The sequence below is a fragment of the Ptiloglossa arizonensis genome, chromosome 5 (assembly GCF_051014685.1).
Source record: "Ptiloglossa arizonensis isolate GNS036 chromosome 5, iyPtiAriz1_principal, whole genome shotgun sequence".
Classification (NCBI taxonomy): Eukaryota; Metazoa; Arthropoda; class Insecta; order Hymenoptera; family Colletidae; genus Ptiloglossa; species Ptiloglossa arizonensis.
In genome coordinates, this window is record NC_135052.1 from 24,822,601 (window position 1) to 24,843,137 (window position 20,537).

The 20,537-nt window shown below is 36.1% G+C and overlaps 1 long non-coding RNA gene across 1 annotated transcript; it reads left to right on the forward strand.

The window, feature by feature from the left end:
• The first annotated feature begins 7,534 nt into the window (after positions 1–7,534).
• LOC143147364 (uncharacterized) lies at positions 7,535–8,858 on the forward strand. The gene is made up of 3 exons (XR_012992244.1): positions 7,535–7,744; positions 8,259–8,408; positions 8,498–8,858. It is a non-coding gene; the product is annotated as an uncharacterized LOC143147364 (long non-coding RNA).
• The last annotated feature ends 11,679 nt before the right edge of the window (positions 8,859–20,537 follow it).

Here is a 20,537-nt window from a genome sequence, read left to right on the forward strand (position 1 = left end):
ATTCTACGTCAAATCGATCGTTCTTTGTGCTCAATGTTAGGGATTTTTAAAAAATAAAGGAATTTGTTAAAAAATACAGGACCTCGAGTAATATTAATTGTACTCGAAATTAAGATTTTTCAAAAATTGAAATACATTGAAATCCATATGAAATTAGAAGAGCTGTAAATTATTATTTTTTTCGTTTTGAATTTATTTAAAATATACAGGACCCCGAGTAATATTTTAACAGATATCGAAATTGTCTCAAATTTGATTGCTCTTTGTACTCAAGGTCAAGGATTTTTACAAAGTTGTTGCTCGTGTGAAATTAGGAGCGCAACTTATCATTTTTCGAATTTTATATTAATAAATTTGAAGAATACAGGAACTCGAGTAATATTTCAACAGAAAACAAAGTTATCTCAAAGTCGATCGCGTGGGAGCAATCTCCAATTCGTCGTTGGGGGTCGCGCCGCGACCTTTAACGGCGCATTGAGATGTTAATTACAAAATGCCCACTCTAGAAATTATTCATTTAATAAAAGAAGCTTCAACGTCCCAGGTCATATTTTCCAAAATTTTTAACCGATACATCTCTCCCGGAAATTTACAAAATAAAACTTCACTTACAATTTTCACTTCTCGAAAACGACTGTTCCACCTTAAAAAAAATATATTTCAAAACTTCAATTCTTCCCGAAAAGAACTAAAAAAGAACCAACTCGATACCATTTATAGTTCCGGAGATAAAAATTCGTTTCTACAACTCGGTTCCCTAAAACGAGAAATAGTCTCGGTTTCCCAAAACGAGGAAAAATCTCTACTTACGATTGCACTATCAAAAAAATCTATTTCAAAACTTCAATTCTTTCTGAAGAGAACTAAAAAAGAACCAATTCGATACCATTTATAGTTTCGGAGATAAAAATTCGTTTCTACAACTCGGTTCCCTAAAACGAGAAATAGTCTCGGTTTCCCAAAACTAGGAAAAATCTCTACCTACGATTGCACTTTCAAAAAAATCTATTTCAAAACTTCAATTCTTTACGAAAAGAACTAAAAAAGAACCAACTCGATACCATTGATAGTTTCGGAGATAAAAATTCATTTCCACACCCCGATTCCTGAAAAATGGCCAAGAATCTCTCCCCTCGATTGCAATTTTTAAACAAATTCCAAACCCGCGAAACGACGATTTGCTAACCTGTTAACTTCACGCGGACTACGATATGCTTCGATCAGATCGAAGTCCCTGACCTTGTCCACGGGAAACGATCGATTTCGACGTTGAAACGAGCCGCGCGCGTCTCTCCGCACGAATCCGTGAAAATCTTTCGACGAGTAGCAAGTGACGAGGTGTGAAGCCGGTACGGACGGGCAGCTGTCGATAAGAGATTACTTACGGATGCATACGGCAGATGAGCTGCTAATAATAGACACGAATCCGGCATCCTCAGTGCGTGCACGTCGACATAACACGCGTCGTTACGTGTTTACGATCGCGTAGCAAAGTACGAACCTATCGCAACCTTCGACCTGCTGTTTCAGATTTCTTGCTGGCACCAGCCGCGTGCCGCAGGAGCCGCTCGCCGAGTTGCGCAATATCCTCGTCGTCATTCCCAGCGATAATATCTGCCTTTTCACGGACCCCGAACACGAATACGGTGATCCTTTAGTCGCTCGATCGCACGGTTCCAGACAATTAACTGCTCACTGATTCGGAACGAATTTGTCATTTAGCGCGACATTTTTTTACGATTTTCATGCGGTTACGGAGAGGGGAGGGGGGTGCAGAATCTCGATTATTGAAAAATACTCGATATTTTTCGATCGATATATAAAAATAATTTTTCACAAACATTTTTTCTCATTTATTAGTTATGTTATTTTTCATGATTTTGAAAAAGGAAATTTCTCGAGGAAAATTGGAACGGTAGTTTAAATTTATTAATTTTCTACTCTTTGTTAGGCAGAAGTTAAATTCGTACGATGTGTAGTTTTATTGTGGAAAATTTATAGAAGATTCTACAAGAAATAAAGTTTTTGTTTTTTGGGATGTTAGAAGAAATTTCATCGAGATATTTTAAGATATCTCACTAATTGTAAGTAATTGAAAATTTCGCACGGTTTATTTTCAATAGACAAAAATGTTAAGTTAGTTACTAATCTTTCTTGCCACTCTGTGGAAGCAGTAATAATTAAACAGTAAATAATACTCGTAAAGCAATATAAAAATTTGAAAATCTTTCATTGTATAAATCACACATAAACATTGTACTAACATAAAATGATTGTCCACTAAAATTATATTAATTTACTTTTTATAAAATATGCATGTAACTGACAGTAAATGTGAGGCCCAAATACTGTGGGACCTTAAGGACAATATTATAAACAAAGTTCAATTGAAAAAATTGTATCTAACATCTAAAGTAATAGTTTGTGTACAAGTGTCAACAAGACTTATTCAATCGTTTAGGGCAGACTTAAAAGTAGCAACATGAAAATAGTCCCCCCTGTAGATAGACCATGCCCCCTTCCCAATTGTCCCCTTTTTGATTCGTTGATCCTTTGAGTCCGTAATAACACGGTTTCGAAACGATTAGGGGATCACTGAGCGAATAAATTCACTCCACGATAAATCAGTCCAGTATGTGGAACGATGATCGTAAAGTAGAAATTGAATATTCGGTATAATGAGCAGATTATGACCGAACGGAGCATCGGCTATTAGGAAAGATGTTTACACTATACATTAGGTGCCATATGTTCCATTGGCCACACACAGACCGATCAATTCCCTCGATCAGGCGAAATAAAAGTCTAAGTAGCACGAGGAAACGATTAACCAAACCCTTATCAACAAGTGGACTAATTAATTTCTTCGATCGTGATTAGAACCGAATTATCATCGTTCAGATTCAACAAGTACAGTAGTGGTCATAGAAAATCACACCACTCGTTAAAAGTACAGTTTACCGAATATATAGGTATACTGCAAATTGATAGATACGTTAAACTATTTCGTGGTAGAAAATTGTTTTTTTTTTAATGTCAATGGAATAGTTAATGCCTGATAACACTATTATTTGTAGTGCTACAGGTCTACTGCTGTATAGCACAGGATTGATGAAATATTTTACGTTGGAAGGTTATAATTTATTTACGGAGAAATACTATTTGTTTGATTTTAAAATATTGATATTTTGGAGGTACTTTCTTACGATGTAACATTCGTCGTATGGACTAGTCTTCGACCATAAACATAGATGAAAATGGTTCGTTAAAACCAATGGGAGAAATTGATGTCTTGTATTCGGGGACACGATTCGACTTGAAACCGGGCATCATCTACATTCTTACTCTGCGTTGAAAATCTTTCTACAACCGATCTTCAACGGTTCAGAAACGCTAAGAACTATAACAAAAAAATATTCTCGCAATATTCAGTACCGTAAATAAATTATTATTCATAAAAGCAGTTTCTTATTCTCCAATACGTAGAAATCTGAAAACTGTGAACATGTACTGGTCGTGTGGACTAGTCTCATAAACGCAGGGATCGGAAAACGATCCATCAAAACCAATGGGAGTAATTGATGCCTTGTATCCGGGGACACGATTTCGACTTGAAACCGGGCATCATCTACATTCTTACTCTGCGTTGAAAACCTTTCTACAACCGATCTTCAAGGGTTCAGAAACGCTAAGAACTATAACAAAAAATATTCGCGCAATATTCAGTACCGTAAATAAATTATTATTCATAAAAGCAGTTTCTTATTCTCCGATAGTTAGAGATCTGAAAACTGTGAATACGTACTGATTTTATGGACTAGTCTCATAAACGCAGAGATCGGAAAACGGTCCGTCAGAGCCAATGAGAGAAGTTGGCGCCACAACGATGTAAGAAAAAGCTAGATATGTCCACGAGGTGGCGGTGGGGCGGAATAGTCGTTGGCCTGACGTCGTCTACTAAATCGCGAACGAACGGCGAACAAACGCGGAAAATTACGCGCTATTAATACGTCGACCGGCCGAGCAACATTCTAAGCGGGCAGAACGCGTTGTTTCGCGCGTTCGCTCGTCAAGCAGAACGAAGAATTTTAACGCTCCTTCTTTTCCAGCACCTGCTGCTCAGGCATTCAGGCAGGGACACGCGATTACCGGTGTTTTTCTCGCGGGACGATTAATAACGCGCTGCGACATGCTCTACAATTACGCCCCAAGTTAATGCGGGCCCAACGATAAACGTTCCCTTTTAAATAATCAACCGAGCGAAGGATCGGCGCCTGCATGATCGTCGATGAGGATGATACACTGATACGAACAATTGGGCTAATAGTTTCCTTATACCAATCTTCGGTCCTTTGCATTTATTAATTGGAGAAATTAATATACCAATGTGTTGTCATTAAGACTTTGGACACACGAGATCATACAGAGGTGGATGACAAACTATGTTATTGTTAATGTTGATGAATTAGACGATTTGGGCAATTGGTCGAGGTATTCGAAGGTATGGATAATTGTTCTAGGAGTATTTATGCAAAAGATTGTAAATTTAGGAACATATCTCTTTAAATGGTATAAGTTTAGAAACGTAGCTTTAGAAATATTGATTTACCTAGGAGCAATTGTTGTGTCTTCCAAAATATTGATTTGTTTAGAAAAAATGTCATACCTCTAAAAATATCGGTTTGTATAGAAAGAATTTTTTATTTTTAAAAATATCGATTTGTCCAGAAGCAATTTTATACTTTTCAAAATGTTGATTTGTCTAGAAAGGATTTTTTATTTTTAAAAATATCGATTTGTCCAGAAGCAATTTCGTACTTTTCAAAATGTTCATTTGTTTAGGAGAAATTTCACATCTTTAAAATATTGATTTGTCTAGGAACAATTAGTGAACAATTAGTCGAATCGAGGAATAATATTTTCAGGAAGATTATTTATTAACAAAAATGTTCATATACACGGTTTTCATATCTCTATGTACCAGAGAATAAGAAGCTGATTTTCAGAATAACAATTTCTTTGTAATGTTAAATATTGCGTTTCAAGGAACTCGGATACAAGGCGTCAATTTTTCCCATTGTTTCGTCGAACCATATTCCGACCTCTATACACGTAATCGATGTATGATTCACGGTTTCTAGTTCTTTATGTATCGGAGAATAAGAAGCTTCTTTTCTGAATAATAATTAGTTCTGAATAATAATCTGAGTGAACATTGCGTGAATGTTTTGTTTACATTATTGCACTATAAGCGCAGAGTGCAAACTGACACAAGAATATATAGATGATGCTCGGTTTCAAAGCAACATTATGTCCCTCGATACAAGTCATCAATTGCCTTCAGTGGCATTGATCAATTATTTTTCAATCACCGTGCCTAATGAATCTGTACAAATTCACAAGAATCTGCTACGACAATCCTCGGTTTCAAGGCGAAATTATGTCCCCGGATTCAAGGCACTATTTCCAGACATCAAATTAAAAAAAAAGAAAAAGAATCACAGATGCGGTGATAACGATAGACTTCGCATACTTTTGCACGATTTTGAAAAAGTGGCCATAAATCACGATAAACGTACCAAATTTTTCGTTTGGTCGTTTTGAAGTTTCGGTTTCTCGCTCTCCGTGTGACACGTGTACTTTTCTCGTCAAGTGATTCACACGCGGCTGGGTCTCACATCCGGAAATAGAATTCGCTACCGACTTTGGATTCAAGGCAACTGTATCTCGAAAGCGGGAATAACCGTAAACGATATCGCACATACCAAGTCGTACCATGGCACTGTAACATCACGCTACTATTTACTATAGAACCATTTATCGTTCAAGACCTTAACCCTGCTACCACGATGTGTCTACATTATCCTAGGCCTACGTGAATTAGAGATTCTACTAGTCCGTGTTACGCGAGGCTGAACACGCTAAAGCCAGATTGTACTCCGCATTAGGCAGTGCTTAACACTTTCACAGTCCACTGACCCACGAGCTGGGTTGAGTTCAACAAATATGTACTACCTACACAGATTTTCCGCCTTGAAACCGGGGGATTACTGTACTCGGAACTCGCTAATGCTGCGTGCAAAGACAGCGTGTGTTTCGATGCGACACGTGTCCCTCGCACAAATCGAGAACTATAACCGCGTGCCAACTCCTGTCGCATTGGACTTTCCACGCCACTCGCGCGAGTATTACGTTACGAATGGTTCTTCTTTCGCGTTGGGTACCTCCGAGCTGTCCACCCCAGGAATTAACTGTTCCTTTCAATGTTACAAAATCGTTTCAATTTTCCAACATTCACAACTTCGTCGTTTTTCGAAATACTGAGCAGTTTTCTAGCTCGAAATTAAAAAGGAAAGTACACGAGAACGTGTCTCGAAAGAAAACTATCGAGATGAACGTACCAGAGGTCCCTTTCGTTGTGTCACTGGCTCGAGCCCGTATTACGACACTACAAAAGGGAAGTGTAACTAACCCTCGTGTAACACGGATATCCCGTACCGTACAAACGCGTACAAGGCTCAAATTCGATAAAAGAAACGTACAGGTTCGATCTGTAATAAAATTTTGTAAAAATTTTGTAAAAATTTTGCAAAAATTTTGCAAAAATTTTGACAGTGTAATTTTGACCAAGTGTACCGTTATACCGTGTACCCGGTATACAAATGCAATAAGTACACCCGTACTTCCCCCACTCCGTCCCTGCTGTCTACCCCCACTCCCTACACATGGGATCCAGGTTAGTTTTCTAGCCACGTTGGTCGTGTGTCGGAGTTAACGCCGAGGCGGTAGTTTCAGGAAGTGGTGGGGATAACTCGCGACACTGTGAAGACAAAGAGATAGAAATAGAGAGAGAGAGAGAGAGAGAGAGAGATCGTGCAACAAGATGAAAGAAATTAGTGTATATAGTCCGATCCGTGGATCTCGTGTTTTCCCAAGCCATTATCGCGTCCGAGAATTCACCGTCCCGTCCAAACATGGACCGTGAAGTTCGATGAATCACAGAGGTATTGAGGATGAAGTGGAGAAAAATGAGGGGTAGAGGGGGATGGTGAGTGGTGGGGATAGTCCACGAGTTGGTCGAGCAGCGACAACGAACAGACCACGGGGACAGGCTTAGAAAGGAATGCAGAGCTGGCGGCGCGGCAGAGGCAGTGTTGCTCGTCGAGTCAGCGATGTCTCGGCTTTCATTTGCAGCAATACTCGCGCCTATGACCGTGGAACACGGTTATAGATACATCGGGGCCACCGCGGGCAACGAGATCACCGGTTTGCTCCCTTCTCTCTCGGTCTTTATCCAATCGACTTAATCGGCCGTGGCCATAGGCGTCCCGCCTCGTTGCCGCAAGGTGCGACTGCCAGTGATGGCCATTCAATTCCTCCCATCCCTCCCCTCTCCGCCACCCCACCACCACCCCTCCTCTCGTGTCGCGGAGCGTTCCAGCAATTTATCTGTACAGGGCGCGACGAACACTTCGCGCTGCATCCAATTGATTCCTCTAGTGAACCAACGACACGAAAACGTGGAAATCGAACGACGCGATTAGTGTAGATACATTGGCGTAGGAGGCGCGGTTCAACTTTGTGTATACAAAGTTTAGTTTCGCGTGGTTCGAGTACCGTATGTACGAACCGTTGTAGATGCGGTTTAACTCGTGTATACGAAGTTTTGTTTCGCGAGATTCGAGTAATACTCGTAAACATTGTTTCTGTTCGTTTTACGCACGCGGTCTTCAGGTTGTCACGGGTGAGTCCATCGAAGGACGGATTCAAGTCCAATATGTCGGAATTTTTGCTTCGCGAGATTCGAGTATTATTCGTTACAACAGATGCTACGGTTTTTGTATTTTATGGTACCTTATTCTCAGGTTGTCACGCAGTAGTAGATCAGGGGATGGGATCGAGTTCAATGTACCTAAATTTTAGCTTCTTGTGATTTGAGTATTATTCGTTACAACAGATGCTACGGTTTTTGTATTTTATGGTACCTTATTCTCAGGTTGTCACGCAGTAGTAGATCAGGGGATGGGATCGAGTTCAATGTACCTAAATTTTAGCTTCACGTGATTCGAGTATTATTCGTTAGTTTACATACTATAGGTTTTGTGTCTTATTGTACCTTACTCTCAGGTTGTCACACAGTAGTAGATCAGGGGATGGGATCGAGTTCAATGTACCTAAATTTTAGCTGCACGTAGTTCGAGTATTATTCGTTAGAACTAATGCTATAGTTTTTGTATCTTATGGTACTTTACTCTCAGGTTGTCACACAGTGATATATTGGAGGATGAAATTGAGTTCAATATACCTAAAGTTTAGCTTTACGAGATTCGAGTACCTATTATAAAAACCGTTTCTGTATTTGTTTTACATTACTGGTTCTCAGGTTGTCACAGAGTAGTGCATCGAAGGTGGGAATTGAATCCAATATATGTATAAATTTTATATATATTCGTTATAATTGCTATGCTTGTTGTACCTTATTATACATTACTTCCAGGTTGTCACAGACCAATGCAGACAATTTGAGAAAGAGATGAAATTTGATCGCTGTTCTTCCTCTTACTCACTAGACTTTGTATATATTAAGAACCAGAGCGAGAAACTGAAAGCGAATAAGAAACAACGAGAGCGAGCAAGATGGAGTTAAAACTTGATCGTCGGACCTGTTTTGTAAATAGTTCTTACATAAATAATAGATACGTACTTTTGATCGAAGAATATAGTCCTGATGTCAAAATATAGGCAAAAATCAAATTTTCGACTTTGAATTAATTCGAAAAATGGAAAAATAAAAATAAAAATAAAAAAAAAATGATCCGTACACTCAACGATTAGCAACAATACTACACTAGTGCAGATGGTGAAACTTATTTTTTTCTTTATTTCAGGTGATTTGGCGATTAGATATCTTTTTTGTCAGATAATCAATTTTGTTTTAGACGCCCCACATAATTACCTACAATTTGTTAATGAAATTTGGTAGAGTTTTAGTTGAATACTTTTAATTAATCAAATATCATAAACTTACATATCCAGACCTAACTCCATAACTCGATAGAAAACATGCGATGGTATTACACTCGTGTCCGGGGTATTGATAAAATTTATTACTCGGATTCGCGATTAGAAGTCAATCCCACTGCTGTTTACGTTTCTTCGACTCGAACGATCGTCGTTTCCAAGAACGTATATCTATGAAAACGAAATATATTTCACTTATCAATAATAATTGGTAGTCTCGATTTTCGAACAATAAGCAAGGCATTACTCTATTCAAACGAATCGATGAGTCGAAGAACAGTACTAATAAAAAATTAGCCACTTTCAATAAATAATTTCAAAATTATAATATACAGGGGTAAAGCTATTTTTTCAAACACAGTAGAATCTGGTTATTGTAATCACGAATAATGTTTTCAATTACATATTGTTATCATAATCAGTCCCAAAAATACTACATATAAAATTATTTAAAAATAGTCCTATTATAATCAAACTTATTTGTATCAATTGTGATAATTACACTCAGGGACAAACGCAAAAAATTTTTAGCAAATTCGCACCAAATGTACCTTTTCCTTGAAATTTACTCTTGATCGAAGTAAACTTTTTATCCGTTACACAAGTGCATGACATTGCAAATGGTAACATAAAAAGGCGGTATCGCGTTAAACCGTGTAGAAATGTCGTGACTGTTTGTAATAAATTGAATTCGGTAATGAAAATCTTTTTGTACTCTGTGTAATTTTGTAAACTGAATATACGTGGCCTGTCCTTCGTCAGGAAGTATACCATACTCTTTACGAGAAGTCGAACGATGTTAACCGATATATTTTTAAGAAACTTGCTACATTCTTTGAATTCAAATATTTAATTACGTCGAAATACTTAATTATGTTTTTGCTTTATAAAGGGTTACTTCTCGTACAATAGGAACACCGAGTAATACATCCGAGATTATTCGTCACAAAGGGTTATTATTTATAGAAGAAAGTAAATAAATTAAGTAAAAATTCTTATCGAAAATTACAAACGTCAAAATCATCGTAATAAGTAACTTCCACCGTTTTCTAAAATCAAAATATTGGCTTTGTTTGATTATTTTCCACACACCATAAGTATCGAGTCGTACATCCGAGATTTTTCTTTGCAAAGAGTTATTACTCATAAAAGAAAGTAAAATAACTCAAATCAAAATTCTTATCGAAAATTACAAACCTCAAAATCATCGTAATAAGTAACTTCCACCGTTTTCTAAAATCAAAATTTTGGCTTTGTTTAATTATTTTCCACACCCCATAAGTATCAAGTCGTACATCCGAGATTTTTCTTTGCAAAGAGTTATTACTCATAAAAGAAAGTAAAATAACTCAAATAAAAATTTTTATCGAAAATTACAAGCCTCAAAATTATCGTAGTAATTTCCACCATACCCCAAAATAAAAATTTTAGATTTGCATCGTTTAATTATTCCCTGCACCTTAGGAGCACCAAATTGTACATCCGAGATTTTTGTTCACAAAGGGTTATCACCCACGAAATAAAGTAAATAAATTAAATAAAAATTCTTCTAAAAAATTGCAAACCTCAAAATGATCGTAACAAGTAATTTCCATTATTTTCCAAAATAAAAATTTTCGATTTACACCGTTCGATTATTTTCCACACCCCAGGAGCACCGAGTCGTACCTTCGTCTCCCTATTTGCATTTCACACGGTGTCTACGTAGCCACCGGGTTTTCGCAGTTTACCGCGGTGGAACGTACGTATTTATAGTACCGAGAGTTCAATTTGCAGCGCAAGGGATCTCGAGACGCGGAGGTTTCTTTTAATTTGGTAGTCGTCCAATTAAGTCCCGCTAAATAGGAGTCGTTCAGCCTCAGCGACCGAGAGGATTGAATCAACCGACTGCCATTGAACGAAGTAGCCCGAGGTCATGTTCGTCCCATGATTGTGGCTAAAAGGTTACCATTAACTGCGTCGAAATTAGACGTTGGGCTTTCTTTTTTCCTTGACGAGCGTCTCACCCAAACTATGTGGATAATTCGATCGTTTATCGTCGTAGATTACCACGGTCGGATTTCGTTTGAAGAGATAGAAAAAGAGAGCAAAAAAATATATATATATAGATACATATATATACAGATATATATATATAGCACACGCGGATTCTGCAACGTGGTAAATTTCCAGTCGAGGAGAGAAAAAACTGAAAGCAGAGTCGACGATCGGGTTCGAGGGATGACGAGGTGGAGGAAGAGAGAAGAAAGAAAAAAGAAGGAAAAGAAAAGAAAAAAAAAAAAGAAATGTAGATTAATCGTCGGGCGAGGTTGTCGTTCCGCGCGAATAAAAGGGAGGGGGTTCCGTTATGAGGAATCGTCAATTACCAGCCACTTCCGGCTGCAGCCGCTTTACGTCTTGCTGCGACGGTTTTTGCGCCAGTCTCGGGGCTCCGTTCCTCTGACCACCGACGAATTAATGAATCAGCGACAGCCAACCTTGTCCTCCCCACCTCCGCCGCTCACCTCCCCACCCCTGCGTAGCGAGCGATCGTCGCGCTCGTCTTCCTACGCTCGAGTTAGATCTGCACGACGATTGACCGCGATCGCCGATTATCTGTCCGTTCTGATGCAAATTGATCCCCGCGATTTGCCCATTACGCTCCTTCCAACCGGTGATCGTTCTCAACCTTTTGTCTAGAAGCTGTTTCAAATCGTAGCCACGGAACACGGAAATTTGTCTCGGTTTGTTTCAGTTTGCAACCGATCGTGCGTGGAAAATCTACGAAGAAGCAGAAGTGGAAAATCTACGAAGAAGCAGAAGTAGAAAATTAGACTCGAGGTTATTGTACGATCTAACCTAAAAGAAAGTTACTTAAGTCGAAGTAAAACTTTATCCATTGGATTGTCTAGAAATTATTTCATATTGCAGCCTCGGAACACGAAAATTTGTCTAGGTTTGTTTCAGTTTGCAACCATTTATGCAAGTAGAAAATCTACAAAGAAGCAAAAGTAGAAACTTAGACTCGAGATTGTTATACAACCTAACCTAAAAGAAAATTGTTCTAGGTTGAAGTAAAACTTTGTCTATTATATCCCTTGTCTATAAAATTATTTCATATTGCAGCCTTGAAACATAGAAATTTGTTCCGGTTTGTTTCAGTTTGAAACCATTTGTGCGAGTAGAAAATCTACGGAGAAGCAGAAGTAGAAAATTAGATTCAAGATTGTTATACAACCTAACCTAGAAGAAAGTTGTTCTAGGTTGAAGTAGAACTTTGTCCATTACACTTCCTCAAACCATGTTCGTTCTGAATGTTTTATTTAGAGGTTATTTTAAATTCTAGCCTGGGTACACGGAAATTTGTTCTTATTCATTTGGTTTGTTTCAGCTTGCAACAATTTATGCATAGAAATTGTAGAGAAACTGAAGAGGAAGCAGTAGAAAATTAGATTCAAGATTGTTATACAACCTAACCTAAAAGAAAGTTGTTCTAGGTTGAAGTAAAACTTTGTCCACTACACTTCCTCAAACCGTGATGGTTCTCAATGTTTTATTTAGAAGCAATTTCAAATTGCAGCCTCGGAACACGGAAATTGGTTTTTATTTATTTGGTTTGTTTCAGTTTTCAACAATTTATGCGTAGAAATTGTACGAAGAGGAAAAAGTAGAAAATTAAATTCGAAGCTGTTACATAACCTATTCTATGAGAAAGTTACTAGAAACTAAATTAGGTTAAAACAAGGTTAACTCGTTATTGAAATATCTGTTTAGTTTGGGAGTTGAACAACCGAGAAAAATAAAATTAATTAAGTGGTAAAATAAAGCGAAACAAAGGTGCAAAGAGGCAAGGGTTGAAGGAAGGGTAGTACCTAAAGTTCTGTTATTCTACCTCTCCTATAAGAAAGTTGCTCGAAACTAAATTAGGTTGAAACAAAACTTTGCCCATTACGCTCCATCTAGCCTTGATCCTTCTCAACCTTTTCTCTGAATACTGTTTCAAATTGCAAACTCGACCCTTCATTATAAACCCCTTTATTTATTTCAGTTTGCGTCCGTATTGCAACAATTTATGCATTGGAAATGTTCAAAAAGGAAGGGAAAGGTAACTAATTTCAAGATAAATAAAATAAAAAAGAAATACAAGTACAATAGAATATAGGGCAGTTAAAGTACTATTGTACAACTTAACCTACAAAAACATTACTAGTAACTAAATTAGGTTGAAAGGAAGTTAACTAGATATTGAAATTTTTGTTTAATTTCAGAGTTCAATAAATGATAAGAACAAGATTAATTAAACGAGCAACTAAAATGCTGTTACATAACCTAACCTCTCGTATAATTACTGAAAATTAAATTAAATCTGCGATAAGTTTAATTCGATTTAAGAAAAGTTTAACCGACAAGAAAAAGAAAATTAGATAAGTAATAAAATAAAACGATACAAAAGTGCAACGAAGCGAGGTACAGCCAAAGTACTGTTATACAACCTAGCCTATCAGAAAATTGCTTAAAACTAAATACTTTACTCGAGATTTTTCCACTTGTTTATTTCTAGAGACAGAGGTGACCAGGAAACACACGAGTCTGGTTCGAGTCCGAGTTAGGTTTGCTTCGGGTTTGAGCTACGTACAAGTTGATTTTAGTTGACAGCTCAAAGATTACTATTATCTCTGTAGTCGGATCTGAACCAGGTTTGAATTAGTATTTAGTTTAGATTCTAGATTAAACGTGTCACGACTATAAATTAGAAACCAAGAAACCATGAAGCACTGGCTCTAGATTTCATCCCGATTACAGTTGTATTACGTCTACATTTAAATCCAGGTTAGATCAGTGTTAACGAGAAAAAAATCCCTAGACCATAAGATCTAGAATCTCAAAGATCCGGAGCCAGGACTGCGTCAAACATAATCGGACATGGAATCTATGACGATTATTTTTATCGATACGGAAATATCTTAATGGATAACAAATTAGAATCTTGACCAATGTGAACAAATTTTTATTAACATTTTACTGAGAACCCTTGCATCATTCCTAGATCCACGATATAAAATCTTGGAATTTGAATCAGAAAGATTATTCTGTGAAATTCTGGAAAAATAAGAAACATGTTGCGAAGATTAATTTAAGCTTGGCGAGTTTAGGATGGATTCACCGTGAATATGCCTCAAAGAACGAAGACATACATATGTATGTCTGTGGTATGTGCAAATAGATGCGTACCATCGTGCCTTGTATACGAGGGAAGACATCGTGCTCCACATTCCACTGTGTGTAAACCTACAAGGCTACCAAATTTCATTAAAATTGATAAGATTTCTGACATTTCTTATGTTAGATCCGAATCTCGGATCTATGTTCGAATTGTAACGAGTATTTTGGATACTTGCATATTCGAATAGTGAGTAAGTAAAAAGTATTCTCTAAAGTGGAACCAATCCGAATTACATAGACACAGCTATTGAAAAGAAATTTTATATTTCTTATGTTAGATCCGAGTTTCGGATCTAAATTTGGTTCTAACAAGTACTTCGGGTGTTTAGATACTCAGATAGTAAGAGCTCTAGTGGAAAGTGTCCTTTAAACCTATTCGAATTACCTAAGTACAACTATCGAAAAGGAATTTGGCATTTCTTACGTTAGATCCGAATTTCGGATCTAAGTTTAAGTTGTATCGAGTACTTCCGGTATTCAGATACCGAGATAGTAAGAGTTCTAGTAGAAAGTGTCCTCTAAAATGGAACCTAGTTAAATTACCTGAATGCAACTACCCAAAAGGAATTCGATAATTCTCACGTTACATCCGAATTTCGGATCTAAGTTTAAGTTGTATCGAGTACTTCGGATATTCAGATATCTAAACATATATTCTAATAAGAGCTCTAGTAAAAGACATCCTCTAAAGTGGAACCTACTCAAATTACCTAGATACAACTATCGAAAAAGAATTCGACATATTACATCCAAATTTCGGATCTAAGTTTGAATTCTAACAAGTACTTCGGGTATTCAGATAGCCAGATAGTAATTGTCCCAGTAGAAAACGTTCTCTAAAGTAAAACCAATAAAAATTACCTAAACATATCTATCCAAAAAGAATTTAACATTTCTCGTGTTAGATCCGAAATTCGGATCTAAGTTTGAGTTCTAACAAGCACTTGGGGTATTCGAATATCCGTATAACGAGAGCTCTAGTAAAAAGGATCCTCTAAAGTGGAACCTATTCGTGCTGCTACGTTTCTTCCGATACGGAACATTCCTTCCGCTCTTTCTTGCTGTCATCATTATCGTATTTATTATTGTCCGCCGGTTCCACTCAGTTTATCAACGTCGTACGAGGAAGTAGATATGCCAACAACGATGCTAACCCAGTCGTGTTCTCTGGATGAGTTTAACCGATAAGAGAAAAGTCTGCACGTTCTTGGTTTCTACGTGGACAAGTAGGAGCGGCCTCGCCTCGTCCGAACCGACATCCACTTCGTTCTCTTCTTTTATTTATTTTTTGTTTTTCTCAAAGTCTGTCTATCTTTTTTTGTCAGCTCGAAGTCTGGGGACCGTGGCTACTATTCCGTATATTATATAAAATATAGCAGCGATCGAAACGATTATGGAATTTTTTCAATCGATTCTCTCGAAACAGTTGAAACGGAACTTACGTAACGAAACTTCTCTCGTTCTTACGCTCAGAGGGCGAATAAATGAAAGTTCCAGTTCGAATCAAATTTAGATGAAATAAAAATAACGATTCTTGCGTAACCGGAAACAGATATTTTCATCATTGACCGAGAATAAAAAAAAATTACGTAGGCGTTATTTTTTACGAGTTCATATTTATGTTTTATATTTTTTGAGACTTAATTTACCATTTTTTATCTTTTGCAAATGTAAGGTTATGTTACTTATATTGTATATATACAATATAAGTTCGGAATATAATACAATATTTGTTCGGTAAATCATTTTGTTTTTTTTTTTGGTGAAAATGAAACACGATTTTTTCAAAGTGTATAAACATTTTATTAAATTATATATTCTCCATTTCTCCATTGGAAAACGAAATGACTTTCCAAACAACCTAATGTGCTATAAATTTTTAATTTTCGTACAACTTTTATTAGCAGAGTTGTAAGATTCTCGTCCAACTCATTTTTAAGATAATTTATAAAATAAAAATTCGTTCCATGAAAGTACTACAAGAATGTTTCTCAAGTAAAATTACACGTTGTAATTATTTTTCTAATTCTTGAAGTATAGTACTAGGCAGTGTACTAGAGATATTTGTATTAATATTCTGTACGATTTTGAATCATCGTTTTTTAAAAACACAATGGCTCGACACTCTATTGTAATAACACACTTTTTCGTTTCTATTTCTTCCACGTTCTAAATTCTCCACTGACCCAAAAATATATAATTTTGATTCTCCTTGATTGACTCATTAGTGACTTCGATCGAACAAAAGAAGTCACTTTTCTGAGATCAAAGTATAATGATGTTGAAAATCTTTGAAAAGCAATGAAATTCTATAAATTTGGAAATTTTTATTCAGATTAGAATAATTTCATTCTTCTTCTCACTTACAAATACCATTTTCCACGTGTTACCTAATTTACAACTTACTTTCTTATTAGACATAATTATGCTTAAAACCACTAAATAATAACTACAAAGACACGAATAATAATTATCTTCACACATTCGCTAACACCGATTAAAAAATCATCGCGTGACTTTCATGTTAATTTTGTTCGATGAAATCCACTCTTTAACGCGAAATAAAACAATTTATTAGAAAATCATTGTATCACGATTTGTACGTGATTTATTTAACAGAGTCCTGTTACTAATTTCAAATAAAATAATTTATTTACGATCCTTAAGAATATTTTCCTGCTCGTTTATCAATTTTTCGAACCCACTTTTACAACAATTGTTTAACTTTGATTACGTGCAATTCTGTCAGACTTCTTCCAGAAGTGTGATTTTTAATAAAAAATATTTTTAACAAACTGTACTTTTTAATAAACTCCTGAATGAATAATAATTCGATAAAAGTAGGTTAAATTTTTTATTAAGCGTCGTTCGTCGATGAGTTTGTTCTCTGTTCACTTTGTTGGTAAAAAAAAAACAATAATTTTCGTCCTGTTGGAGCTCGATCGATACGAAAGTTTTCGTCGGCAACTGAAACGATTGTAGACGGAATGGAAAAAAAACTGGCCGTATTTGTTTAACAGAGGACGTATTTTTTCCCATCAAGATAACGTTCTGTCGCATGTGGCAAATCAGACACAGGCAAATATTGATTAATTTGGACGGGAATTCACTTTCTTTGCTTTTCAGGTATGTCTTCATCGAATTATTACTTATTCAAGAGTTTTCAAGACCATGTTGTCACAGTCAGAAAATCATCGATCGAATTCTTTTCGAAATCAAAGAATTTAAAAAAGAGCTTCCAACAAATTATTAAACAAAGCTATTCGAAAAACCGAAGAAAATTAGCAGAGAAAAATTCCAACGAGGAAACATAAATATAATATATGCTCGAGTACATATATTATATAATAAATAGTATTACAAAGAATTTAAAAAAGAGCTTCCAACAAATTATTAAACAAAGCTATTCGAAAAACCGAAGAAAATTAGCAGAGGAAAATTCCAACGAGAAAACATAAATATAATATATGCTCGAGTACATATATTATATAATAAATAGTATTACATATTTAATTTTTTCTTGATTAAAAAAAAAACAGAGAAGAAGTATATTTAACCTTACTATAAAGAATTGAATTATTTCAAAAATTTGTCCAAACCATTTTTGAATATTTTTTCAAAAAACAAGTATACCCCATAAAAATACAAAAATTGAATCCATGTGTTGTAATAATAATGCAAAACCTGAACAAAAAATATCATTAAAATCCATTCATACATACAATATATACATGTGTATACATTTTTCAACTATATTATATATTGATAGTGAAAACACCGATCGGTTCTTAAAGAGTGTGTTTCCGTGGATAAATACATTCCGAGATGTATCTCCGTTACAGTAGTTGCCTTTCTTTTAATCAACGAAGCTAGATAAAAATTTACAAACCGCTCGAATTGCTTACAACGCGAACCTGTACAAATAAAATGTATCGAAATATTTTTCGTAACGTCACGGTATACGTGACACCGGTCTATAGTTCGTGCTTCATTTGTTTATACAGGCATAAAATATAAATCATCGGGCATCAAGTATAAATCATCGCTGTCACGCGTGTGTGACGTTGGCCTCTCACGAGAATCCGGCGCCTCACACGTACACGACGCGAGGTAGCAAACGTGTCATAGTGTAGAGCAGTGTCGTCAGTCTAGATCAGGGGTCGGTAAACTGTGGCCAGACCTGGCCCGCCGCCTATTATTGCACGAGCCGCCTGCTAAGAATGATTTTTAAATGAATTTCATGGGCAGTATCGTGAAATTGCTAGATTTCGATACACAAGCATCGATACACGAAGAAACGTGACCGTTCGTTCGTGGACTGTTTGTGGATGTATTTACGGAAATTAATTTCAATACTTGACCCTATTGGCACTCGCGTCCAATGTATACTTAATTTTACTTTCTTAGGTCAGTGCTGCGCTATTACTCTTCTCCCCTTTCTAATATATACAATTTTGGTACAATAGAAACCTGTTATTACGTACAATGGTAGTAGTAATGGTATTTTTATTGTTATTATTTTTGTTATTAGTAGCAATTGTAATAGTAGTGTTGTTGTTGTTGCTGCTGATGATGATGTTAATAGTATTATTGTTGTTGTTGTTAGTAGTAGTAATAGTATTATTGTCGTTGTTGTTAATAGTAGTAATAGTATTATTGTCGTTGTTGTTGTTGTTAGTAGATAATAGTATTACTGTTGTTGTTATTCTTAGTGGTCATTGTATTATTGTACTATTGTAGTAGTATTGTTGTTACTGTTAGTAGTAGTAGTAATAGTATTATTGTTATTCTAAGTAATAATATTACTATTGTTATTAGTACTAGTAGTAGTAATAGAATTATTGTTGTTGTTATTCTTAGTAGGTAATAGTATTATTGTTGTTGTTATTATTATTAGTAGTAATAGTACTATTGTTATCAGTAGTAATAGTAGCAGTAATAGTATTATTGTTGTTATTAGTAGTAGTAGTAATAGTAATAGTATTATTATTGTTGTTGTTATTACTAATAGTAATAGTATTGTTGTTGTTATTATTAGTAGTAGTAGTAACAGTACTATTGTTATCAGTAATAGTAGTAGTAATAGTACTATTCTTGTTCTTTTTGTTATAATTATTATTAGTAGTAGTACTAGTAGCGATAGCAATAATAGTAGTAGTAAAATTAGTAGTGTAGTAATACTATTACTATTATTATTATTATTAGGATCTCGCGTCCATGGTATTTTGCTACACTATAAGAATATTTATTATTTTCATTATTCAGCATAACTATAATTATCATCAGTCAGCATAAATACAATTATTATTACAATTTCTTGTACTCCAATTTCCACCCATTATGTATCTCCAATGTACCATTCCCTGCACCTGTTAATCTCTCCCCAAACACTAAAAATGACAATTTTCATTATTCCCCATAACTGTAATTATCATCATCCATCACAAACATAATTATTATTACATTTACTTCCACCTCAATTCTCCCTCGTTATAAATTCCCCACACACCCTCCTTCGTGTCTGTTACTTTTTCCAACCGTACAACAATAACAATTATTTTCATTATCCAGCATAACTACAACCATCATCGATCACCATAAATACAATTATCGTAACATTTACACGTATCTCAATTTTCCACATAAATTTCCTATCTACCATTCTTTACGTCTCTTCGCAACCGTCTAATAATAAACACAATAATTATTATTATTCGATTCTTGACATCTAAAGTGTATCGACCCCTTGCCCACACGAAGCGTGCCCCTGTTTCCCTACCATCGCCGGCCATCCACGTCGGGTTGGCCAAGTCGAGGTCGATGTTGGTGCTAATTTTTCCATTTCTTTCCACCACCGATCGTCGCGTTTACATTGATAAACCGAGCGGGCAGGGACGTTTACCCTGGCGGGGTCAGTGTCACGCCGTGGGCCCGGAGAGTTCGTTGACTGAATAAGCCGAGCCAACCTCGGACCAAGGACCGGTTAGTCCACCCTTCGTCCCACCCTGCCCACTGACAGTGCCGGAGCTTTATCCCTTGTAGCCCTAAGTGCACAAGATCGCACCGACTGCCGGACCCCTCGATGGACTGCTCCTTTCGGCACCAGCCAGCCCCCCCACCCCCCTTCCACATCACTATTGTCGCACGATAATAGTATTATTGTTGTTGTTATTCTTAATAGTAATAGTATTATTGTAATAGTATTTTTGTTATTACAATACTACTATTAACAATAATACTATTACTGCTACTATTACTACTAATAACAATAGTACGATTACTACTACTACTACTACTACTATTACTAGTGTTAA